The following is a 6,000-nucleotide window of genomic DNA, read 5'->3' on the forward strand; positions in this document are numbered from 1 at the left end:
GCCCAAGGCTGAACCATATACTTTGTAATGCCATACATTTGTGCCAACTTCCTGTTTCTTCCAGTGATCATCATAAACTATGTCCTCCCATTAGGATTACTGAGTTGGTGGGAGAGCTTTTATTATTATTATTTTTAAAGATTTTAATTTATTTTTTGAGAGAGAGAGACACAGAGAGAGAGGGAACACAAGTAGGGGGAGTTGGAGAGGGAGAAGCAGACTTCCCATCAAGCAGGGAGCCCGCCCGATGCAGGACCCTGGGATCATGACCTGAGCCGAACCACCCAGGCGCCCCTGTGGTGGGGGAGGTTTTTTTTTTTTTTAAGGATTTTATTTATTTATTTCACAGAGAGATAGAGCACAAGTAGGCAGAGCAGCAGGCAGGGGGAGAGGGAGAAGCAGGCTCCCCACTGAGCTGGGAGCCCGACGTGGGACTGGATCGCAGGATGCTGGGATCATGACCTGAGCCGAAGGCAGACGTGGTGGGGGAGCTTTTGAAGGAATTCTGATTTAATTCATCTAGGATGGGGCTGGATATTGGTAGTTTTTAAAACCTCCCCCATGTGAATTTAATGTGAATCAGAATTACCTGGAGGGCTTGTTAAAATAGAAATTGCTGGGCTCCACCCCTAGAGTGTCTGTTTCAGTCAATTGGGGAGGTGGACAAAAATCTGTATTTCTCATGAGTTCCTGGGCAATGCTGATGCTGCTGGTCTGAGGCCGCACTCACAGAACTTCTGCTCTAAGGTACTATATGGGTAGAGGGGCTGGGAATCCCGTGAGTGTGTGTGTGTGTGTGTGTGTGTGTTAAAATGCAAATCCCCTGTCCTTATCTCCAGAGAGGCTGACTGTGACAGGTCCATGAATATAATTTTAAGAAGCGGCCTCTACGATACTGACTTAAATAGACCAAGGAACACACTTTGAGAAATGTACTGTGTCGACCAACAAGGTTTCCTAGGTTCAGCAGAGCCCCTGCCTGGGTGAGGCAAGTGCGGTGCCTAGGGCGCAAAACTGAAGGAGGCCAGGCCATGCAAATGTGTTCGAGGCACCTCTCCTGTCTCATCCTGACCCCAGTGCTGCCATTCAGTCCAGCATGGCTGCCGTGGGATGGACAGAAGGTGGTAAAGGAAGGGTTGACCAGGCAGCCAACCCCCACAGTATGCAGGTGTCACGAGCTCCCAAACCGAGTTTTTAGTAGTGAGGTCTGGTTTGCCTAGAGAGTGAGCTGTTTCTCCAATGTTAATATTCGACAGCTAAATAAGCCTTTTACATTCATCTCAACTGATCTCACTCATGATCTCATCTAAATGCTTGGGACCAACGAACGAGCTAGTTACGATTATGCCTGTTTTCTAGATCAGGAGAATGAAGTTTATTGAGGTTAAGTAGCATGCCCTGGATCACAAGGTTAGCAAGTGCAAGAGCTGGGAGTCGAACCCAAGATGTTCGAGTACATAGTTTGGTGCCATAACCCCATGTGATACCGACATTCTCTTGTCTAACTTCCCAGCATGCACCCCCAGCAGAGCCGGCTGATCTGGTCATAGACCATTGCTGGTGCGACATTTTCATTCTCGACCACGCAGCTCAGTCCCCAGTCTATAAGGCCTCCAGCCCTTTAAAAATCCACACCCCACTTAACCTTCAAACCACAGTGCAAATCCTACCTTACCCTAAACATTTCTCCTGATGATCCATCCTATGTGGACCCCTCCCATGGCGGACCCCACCCCACTGGCTTTACCCCCTGGCCTTGCCAATGCCCCAGTTGAATGTAAAGTCCATTGGGGTAGGGACCCAGATCTGCTAGGTTCAATGATCCAGCCACAGCCCCAGTACAGCCCTGGGAGGCTGGAAGCCCTTAATAAATATTTGTTCACAAGACAGACTAAGATTTACCAATTTCCTACTGGGTGAAATGGATGCAATTGAGCTTCTGGCCCCATGGACCTGTGGGGCAGTCTCCCAGGGAATTTCTGGCCGAGTCAGCCTGCTGCTTGGGCTGTCGCCTTCATTCTCTCATTCTCTCCATCACCTAAACCGAATCAGGCACTCAATAAACACACACTGTCTTGAAATTGAATTGGATTCTACTGTCTCAGGTGAGCAAGACTTATTTTTGTCACCATGTCTCCATCACCGTAGAAACCAGCCCCGAGCGCTCAGAGAACTCTCCTCTGGGAGAATTCTCCTCCTCGGAGACGGCACCCACCACCCCATGCTGCCTTTCCTTTGCTCAGTGCCCCTGAAGCGTGGCCCCCAACTTCCTGTCGCTGGGGGGCTGTGTCTCCCCCGCACACTGCCCTTCGGGTGCCGCCCTTTCTGTGAGGTGCTGAGGCCCAGGGCACGCCGCCAGCTCCTGAGGAAGCCTGAAGAGGAGAGAACGAGGCCCTGCTGCCTTCAGGATCACACCTGTACCAAGACAGCTAGTGAACACCAGAATAAGAAACCCTGAACCCCAGGATTCCAGCCTCTTCTGGAATTTTCTGTGTACCTGTTCTCCTTTCAACGTTGCCTTCTCTTCATCACCTCGACTTCAATAGTTTATAAGCTCATGAATTGTTTGCCAGCAACTCATTTAAAAATCTTATCTCGTCTATTCAGAGGCAGGGAAAAAGTGTGATGTTTCTTTGGGGGGCACTGGAGATGGGAAAGAATTCTAGGGCCTTGAGTTAAGGAGAGGGTGGAGAAAGCTGAAGGAGAAAGACTGCATTCTCCCTATGTATTTTATTTTATTTTATTATTTTTTTAAAAGATTTTATTTATTTATTAATGAGAGACAGAGAGAGAGAGGCAGAGGGAGAAGCAGGTTCCCAAGGAGCAGGGAGCCCGATGTGGGACTCGATCCCAGGACCCTGGGATCATGACCTGAGCCGAAAGCAGACACTTAACCATCTGAGCCACCCAGGTGCCCTCTCCCTATGTATTTTAAAGGGAACAATGTTCCACTGGCTACTGACTTTGTTCTGAAGTTGTCCTCAGTGACTAACGCCTAGAGGACGGTTGGGAAGCCCACGACTTCATGAAGTGGTTCTGAGACTGTGCTCAATGCCAGAATCATGGGTGTGTGTGTGTGAAAATTCTGAAGGCCTCAAGTCACCCCCCCAGAGTTTTGGTTCAACAAGTCTGGGCTGGGGCCTGGGCATGTGCATTCTAAATAAGCTCCTCTGGGAATTCTGGAGCAAGCTGGGTTTGAGAACCCCAAGCGGGTGGCCTGAGGTGAACAGAGCAGGGGAGGGACACCGTCCACTCTATCAGGGCAGTGGCTGTCGAAATCTTTGCTGTGGTGTTCAAACAGGAGGTCTGTGGGGTTAGGACCAGGGATTCCCGAAGGGAAGAGCAAAGCCTGGGTGGGCTTCTTGCAGAGTCAAGAGAGCAAGTCAGCTCAGGAAGGTTGTTGGGCCCAGATTCCAGTGGGAGATGGAGAACATGCATGGGTGGAGCCTTTTTGAAACAGTGAAGAGAAAGCTGGTGGGGCAGGGGGTGACCACTCAGAATTGAAAGGGAGTTCGGTTGGGGAGGGGCTGGGTGCTAAGGAGGATGCTACGGGACGTGGGAGAAGCCTGGTTTGTTTGGGATTCTGCAGAACTGGATTCCAGTCCTGAATCTGCCAAGAAAGAGCTCACAGTAGGACTCTGGCTCTGGTCTGCAAATGTTTAGGCTCTCAGTGTCTTCGTCTGTAAAGTGGATGGGCTTGGATCAGATGGTCTATTTCAGGGGTCAGCAAACCTTTTCTGTAAAAGGCCGAATAGTAAATATGTTAGGTTTTCTGGGCCATCTAGTCTCCGTCTCAACTACTGAACTCTGCCATGATAGTGGGAAAGCAGCCCCAGACAATATGCACACGAAAGAACCTTGCCACGTTCCAAGAAAACTTTATACAAAAAGTCACAACGGGTCATAGTTGGCCGACCCTGGGTCTTTTGGTTTCTTCCTCCTCTAAAATTCTTTGAGTACACTGAAAAGCCAGCTTCCTGGGGGCTTAGGAAGAAGCCCTGAAGATGGGGAGATGCCCATGAAGGTCCTAGGGATGGGGACAGAAAGCTTTGGAGAGATTAGAAAACAGGACCCTCGACAAAGAGGTCATGGTTGCATCTGGAGAATAGTGAGCCACAGTCATACCCAGAGGTAGTACCCCAAGAAGAAAACCCAAACCTGGCCATGGGTGTGTAACTGATGAAATGTCATCTGTTAACCTCACTCATTCATCTAACAATCCTTTAGGGAGCCACCCATGTTGTAGGCACGCTTCCAGGAGCTGGAGACAGGGTAGAGAACAGGACTTATCAGGTCCTTGTTCTCACAGAACTAACAGTCTAACAGGGACACAGATAAGGAACACATAAGCCAGTAAGCAATAAGCAATTACAAACTGTGATTAGTGTCAGGGTGCTGGGATAGGGAAAAAACCGGGCTGAGGTAGGGAAGGCCTCTCTGAGAAGGTAACAAAACCTCAAAGATGTGAAGGAACTGGTCATATGTGAATGTGTGTGCAGAGAGATGGATGTTCCAGGCAGCAGTAACAGACTGTGCAAAGGTCCTGAGGCAGAAAATCCTTTGCAGCTCACCAAGGCTTTCACGTGCATCATGTCCTATTTTGGCCCTCCAGGGCAATGGGGTGGCCAGGACATAAGTGAGGAAGGGTCACTGTGGTAGGCTGAATAATAGCCCCCAAAGACATCAAGTCCTATTCCTTGGAACCTGTCAATGTTGATGGCAAAAGAGACTCTTGCTGATGTAATTCAATTAAGATCTTGGGAAGGGAAGATTACCCTGGATTATCCAGCTGGGCCCTAAATGCAATCACAAGGGTCCTTATGAAAGGGAAACAGGGAGATTTGACACAGGTGACCCTGAAACAAGATGCTCCATTGCTGGCTTCGAAGATGGAGGAAGGAGGCACAAGCCAAGAAGTGCAGCCCTAGAAGCTGGAAAAGATGAGGAAATGGATTCTTCCCTCAGAGCCTCCAGAAGAACACAGCTTTATGGACACCTTGATTTTGGCCAAGTGGAAATAATTTGGGACTACTGACCCCTGGAGCTGTAGAACAAACGTGTGTTGTTTTAATCCACCAGGTTGTGGTAACTCGTCACAACAGCCCCAGGAAATTAATATGATTACAAAGCCAGGGGGACTGATAGGGTCACTGCGGGTTAGGGCGGAAAATGCTGATGAAGAATGAAGAACCAGCATTTATGCTGAGAATGAAGGCATCCACGGGGCTCTGGAATTCACCTCAGACACCTCTAAACTGCCTCGTTCCTAAGGTCAGAGAATACCTGTTGGTATGGGCTGACCTGTATCCCCTCAAAATGCTTATGTTGAAGCCCTAATCCCCAGGACCTCAGAATGTAGCTATTAAAATGAGGCCATTATGCTGGGCCCTAATTCAGCATGATGGATATCCTCATAAGAAGAGGAGATGAGGACACAGAGAGAGCCACCAAGGTGTGGGGCACCCATGTGAAAGGGGGCAGCAAGATGGCAGCCATCGGCAAGCCAAGGAGGGAGACCTCAGAAAAAAAACCAACCCTGCTGACACCTTGACCTTGGACTTCCAGCCTCCAGTGCGGTGAGAAAATACGTTCCCTTTGTTCAAGGCACCTAGCCTGTGTTAATTTGTTAGGGAAGCCCCGGCAGACCAGTACACCTGTGGTTTAAGTCCCGCCCTGCCCTGGAGGTTTTAGTCTATGGCAGACACGCTTCATTTGGAAGTTCAAGCTCTTTAGAGAGCTGGTAGATGTCCATTCATTTCCTATTGACCACAGTGGATGAGTTCAAATCCATCTGGAGGCCGTGCCATGCAGAGGGCAGGGTTAGAAACTCGGGCTTTGGAGAGAGGCTGACCAAGAGCTGGATTCCAGCTCCTCTACCTTCCAGCTGTGTGACCTTGAACAAGGTGTGTCAGTTGCTGTGCCTGAGGTTTCTCATCAGGAAAATGGGAATAATACCAGTACCTACTTAACAGGGCGAGGTGGGCTGAATAATACCCCCCC

General features: G+C 49.3%; 1 protein-coding gene across 1 annotated transcript in view; it reads right to left on the minus strand.

The window, feature by feature from the left end:
• Window positions 1-6,000, minus strand: part of BTBD11 (BTB domain containing 11) — a 303,076-nt gene that overhangs the window by 77,865 nt on the left and 219,211 nt on the right. The gene's annotated exons all lie outside the window — the stretch shown is intronic.

This window comes from Mirounga leonina, unplaced genomic scaffold (assembly GCF_011800145.1).
Source record: "Mirounga leonina isolate KUSES-001 unplaced genomic scaffold, KU_Mleo_1.0 Mir_418, whole genome shotgun sequence".
Lineage (NCBI taxonomy): Eukaryota > Metazoa > Chordata > Mammalia > Carnivora > Phocidae > Mirounga > Mirounga leonina.